Consider the following 5860-nt stretch of genomic DNA (forward strand, 5'->3'; position numbering starts at 1 on the left):
GAAACACCTTAATGTCCTAGTTCAAGGAAACATACAGAAATATATATGACCCAACTGAAACATCTTAATGTCCTAGTTCAAAAAAACATACAGAAATATATGTGACCCAACTGAAACATCTTAATGTACTAGTTCAAGGAAACATACAGTAGTATATGTGACTCAACTGAAACATCTTAATGTCCTAGTTCAAGGAAACATACAGAAATATATATGACCCAACTGAAACATCTTAATGTCCTAGTTCATGGAAATATACAGTAGTATATGTGACTTAACTGAAACATTTTAATATCCTTGTTCAAGGAAACATACAGTAGTATATGTGACTCAACTGAAACATCTTAATGTCCTAGTTCAAGGAAACATACAAAAATATATATGACCCAACTGAAACATTTTAATGTCTCAGTTCAAGGAAACATGTTACTAAGCGAGTCTAATAATTGGAATGTTTTTATTTGTTAAAATCTATAATAATACCCAATCTTTATGGGGACCAAAATATATTTTTGTGCCTCATATAGAAACAATAATATACCTCATATTGTAGAGAAGCGGAAAAGATTTAGAACTGGAGCAGAGTGAATACAGATTATAATTACACTTAAATGAAAAAGTAAGAAGATCTGGTGTGAAAACACAAATATCCAATGTTGATGGTAGTAAGATTAGGTGTGTAAACACAAATATCCCATGTTGGTGGTTGTAAGATTAGTTGTGTAAACACAAATATCCAATGTTGATGGTAGTAAGATTAGGTGTGTAAACACAAATATCCAATGTTGATGGTAGTACGATTAGGTGTGTAAGCACAAATATCCAATGTTGGTGTTTGTAAGATTAGTTGTGTAAACACAAATTATCCAATGTCGATGGTACTAAGATTAGGTGTGTAAACACAAATATCCCATGTTGGTGTTTGTAAGATTTGGTGTGTAAACACAAATATCCAATGTTGATGTTTGTAGGATTAGGTGTGTAAACACAAATATCCCATGTTGGTGGTTGTAAGATTAGGTGTGCAAACACAAATATGCAATGTTGGTAGTTGTAAGATTAGGTGTGTAAACACAAATATCCAATGTTGATGGTAGTAAGATTAGGTGTGTAAACACAAATATCCCATGTTGGTGGTTGTAAGATTAGGTGTGTAAATACAAATTATCCAGTGTTGATGGTAGTAAGATTAGTTGTGTAAACACAAATATTCCATGTTGGTGGTTGTAAGATTAGGTGGGTAAACACAAATATCCCATGTTGGTGGTTGTAAGATTAGGTGTGTAAACACAAATATCCAATGTTGATGGTTGTAGGATTAGTTGTGTAAACACAAATATCCCATGTTGGTGGTTGTAAGATTAGGTGTGCAAACACAAATATGCCATGTTTGTAGTTGTAAGATTAGGTGTATAAACACAAATTATCCAGTGTTGATGGTAGTAAATTTAGGTGTGTAAACACAAATTATCCAATGTTAATGGTAGTAAGATTAGGTGTGTAAACACAAATTATCCAATGTTGATGGTAGTAAGATTATGTGTGTAAACACAAATATGTCATGTTTGTGGTTGTAAGGTTAGATGTGTAAACACAAATTATCCAATGTTGATGGTAGTAAGATTAGGTGTGTAAGCACAAACATGCCATGTTGGTGGTTGTAAGGTTGTATTGTAAAATAATTTTGATTTTTCATTAAAGTTAAACATCGCCCTCTCCGGACGGTACCTAATGCAGTTCCTCCTCTTGAGACTTGACGGTACCTAATGGAGTTCCTGCTCTTGAGACTGGACGGTACCTAATTGAGTTCCTGCTCTTGAGACTGGACGGTACCTAATGTAGTTCCTACTCTTGAGACTGGACGGTACCTAATGGAGTTCCAACTCTTGAGGTTTAAGCCAATAGCGTTGAACCTCTTTCAAAATCCCAATTAGGACATTGTATCCTCTGCCATGTGAAACCTCTGAATTATCATTTGCAATGTCCTTCTGCTGGAACGTATTCCCCTAGGACAAATAGTTTGTAAGAATGTACAGTTGTAAATGTGAAACACTCTACTTACATTACTATAAAAATGATCTATTGTGTTTGTGTTGGGGAAGGGGAGGGTAGTATCCATCCCACAGTTATCTTCTTTAACTGGTACCCTCAGCTAGTATTGTGTTGGGGAAGGGGAGGGTAGTATTCAACCCACAGTTATCTTCTTTAACTGGTACCATTCAGCTTCTATTGTGTTGGAGAAGGGGTGGGTAGTATTCATCCCACAGTTATCTTCTTTAACTGGTACCCTCAGCTAGTATTGTGTTGAGAAGGGGAGGGTAGTATTCATCCCACAGTTATCTTCTTTAACTGGTACCCTCAGCTGGTATTGTGTTGGAGAAGGGGAGGGTAGTATTCATCCCACAGTTATCTTCTTTAACTGTTACCCTCAGCTAGTATTGTGTTGGGGAAGGGGAGGGTAGTATTCATCCAACAGTTATCTTCTTTAATAGGTATATACATATTTATAACATTCTTAGGATTAGAGAAAATAATGTTATCAAAGATTTAAAATATCGTAAAGCACTTACATATTTATTCCAGAAAGATAAATATGGTAATAACTTGTTATCTAAACATCATTCGGTTTATTGACATTATACAATTACAGAGCTTGAGTATATTTCGAGTGTCAACGCGTCATGTCGTGACAGTTCAAGTCATGCTCTGTTTGACAACCGTGAATTTTAACAATAGCTCTGCATCGTAGTTTTCATTGTAAAAGGCTTTATCATAAGACTGTTGTGTCCAAAATACAACTCTTCCTCATTGTTGCGTTCTATAATCTGTTTTGTGTAAAGGGAGACTTTTTTACGCAGCACTATTTCAATTGTCCAGCGACCGACTTGCTGGTATGTCTTTGTAAGTAATAGCATGAAAAGCTCTTCTGCTTTCTAAATACTTGAGGTAAGGGACAGCGGAACGGATATATCTCGTGGAAACAACCTATGTCCACGTGACTTTTGTCACTTTTCCAGACAGAGTTCCTTCTTAATTGTGTTCATACTGTTGCCTGAAGCACCTAGACGGCTTTTGTTCATAGATTCTTACTTCTTAGAAGACGTTGCACTTTGTTTAGTATGACTGATAAACGACTTTTTTTCAGGTCTCTTTCTGGGTATTCCTGGGTCCCCAGGTTGATCCACATTTTTATATTCCAATGTCATAAAATGGATATTCTCATTTTGGAAATCTTACGTGTCTAAACTGAGCACATTTTTATGATCTGAGTGTATGAATAGTTTGCATAGGAAACGTATGTTACATAGAGATCCGAGAAGCGGTTAATTTTGGTGGAATAACACTAAGTACAAACGCCAAATAACTCAAAATATAGTCTTCATACATGCTGTTCCATCTTGAATTAAATTGGTAATGGTTGTCACGTGAGTTGCTGATTTGCTTTTTAATATAACTTACTTAACTCTGTAACAATATTATACATACTGTATTTTAACATGTATACAATAATATTAAACTTACTGTATTTTAACATATATACAACAATATTATACGAACTGTATTTTAACATGTATACAAGAATATTAAACTTACTGTATTTTAACATATACAACAATATTATACGTACTGTATTTTAACATGTATACAACTATATTATACGCACAATATTGTAACATGTATAGAACAATATTATACATACTGTATTTTAACATGTATACAATACTATTATACGTACTGTATTTTAATATATACAACAATATTATACGTACTGTATTTTGACATGTATACAACTATATTATACGTACTATATTGTAACATGTATACAACAATATTATACGTACTGTATTTTAACATGTATACAACAATATTATACGAACTGTATTTTAACATGTATACAACAATACTATACGTAGTGTATTTTAATATGTATAAAACTATATTATACGCACAATATTGTAACATGTATAGAACAATATTATACATACTGTATTTTAATATGTATACAATAATATTATACGTACTGTATCTTAATATATACAACAATACTATACGAACTGTATTTTAACGTATGTACAACAATATTATACGTACTGTATTTTAACATGTATTCAACAATATTATACGTACTGTATTTTAACATGTACACAACAATATTGTACGTATTCTATTGTAACATGTATACAACAATATTATACATACTGTATATATAAAATACCTGAAGTTGTAAATTGTAATAAAAAGTAACCTCGTGCTGTTTATATTCCATTTTTAAGTCTAAGAACGAAGCAAACAGTTTGTAAAACTGTTTCTAAGTTCACCTAGAAGTAAGTGAGAAATTGTCCTTAACCTTACTTAACAACCAATATAGAAAATTGCTTCTTAACTCACCTAGAAACCAACATCTAACCTCACGAACACATCATTATGGAAAACTGTCTCTAAGTTGATGTAAAAACCAGCAGAATAATATTTCAATAAAAACACAAGAACATCAACGAAATAACAATGAACCTTGTTTTTAAACAAGTTATTCGCTTATCAAAGAATATTATAGTCAGAAGGAAACTGTGTAGAGCCAATCAAGTTAATTAGTCTGTTATAAGCTGTTTTATATTCGCTAATGTACTATCTTCTAAACAAAAAATTATTATTATTTACTTATATATTAATTAGAATAGGATTAGGTGTTAGAAATGATCATGGAAACAGTAATAAAATACAAATATAACGGGATTTCCCCTCGGAACATAGCAACGTGTTGATACTGTACCTTCTCGCTGGCTTTCACTCATCTGATGTTACATACATACATAATGCCTATAAAAGTTCAAACAGGCATACTATTCCCGCCAGTAGCGTGGTAAATGCTTTCATGAATCCCAGGAGAGAAATGCCAGATGTCTAGAAATCAACGTTTTAGGGCGAAGTTTCATATTTCAATTGTAGAAACTCTAAAGACGGAAGGATGAAACTAGTATATTTGGTAATAGGAAACCCAAGCTTTGAAATAATGAAGCTCGGGATATTATTGTTACACAACAGAAACCAAGATGTAAGTAGAGGTGTGAATGTTACCTCCAGTAATCCATACAAGTACAACATGAAGCATGCTGAGGATCCATACAAGTACAACATGGAGCATGCTGAGGACATGTTGTACTTGTATGGAAAGCATGCTGAGGATCTATACAAGTACAACATGAAGCATGCTAAATATCCATACAAGTACAGCATGAAGCATGCTAAATATCCATACAAGTACAACATGAAGCATGCTGAGGATCCATACAAGTACAACATGAGCATGCTGAGGATCTATACAAGTACAACATGAAGCATGCTGAAGATCCATACAAGTACAACATGAAGCATGCTGAGGATCCAAACAAGTACAACATGAAGCATGCTGAGGATCCATAGAAGTTTAGGCTGTAACTTAGCCAAGAGTATGATACCCCGACTACTCACATATATTAGGTCGTCAAGAAATTAATGTCGTTTTTTTTTAGATGAAACAAACACGAACAACTTATATTTCAAAACAAAACATTTATTAAACGAAATAGTCTCCATTCTTATCGATGATGATTTTCCATCGTACAGTCAAGTTGTTAATGCCCCGATTAAAGAAATCACTTGGCTGTGAAGCTAAAAACATGTCCATGTCATCTTTAATACCTACCACATTTGAATATGTTTTCCCATTAAGGTGGTGTTGCAGCGAACGAAAAAGATGGTAATCTGATGGTGGCATATCTGGAGAATATGGTGGGGGGATGGAGAACGTCCAAAATTTTTTGTTGCGTCAAACGTGCCACATGTGGACGTGCATTGTCGTGGAAAAGAAGAACACCTTTCC

This window comes from Limulus polyphemus, unplaced genomic scaffold (genome assembly GCF_000517525.1).
Source record: "Limulus polyphemus unplaced genomic scaffold, Limulus_polyphemus-2.1.2 Scaffold7680, whole genome shotgun sequence".
In the NCBI taxonomy this organism is placed as follows: Eukaryota; Metazoa; Arthropoda; class Merostomata; order Xiphosura; family Limulidae; genus Limulus; species Limulus polyphemus.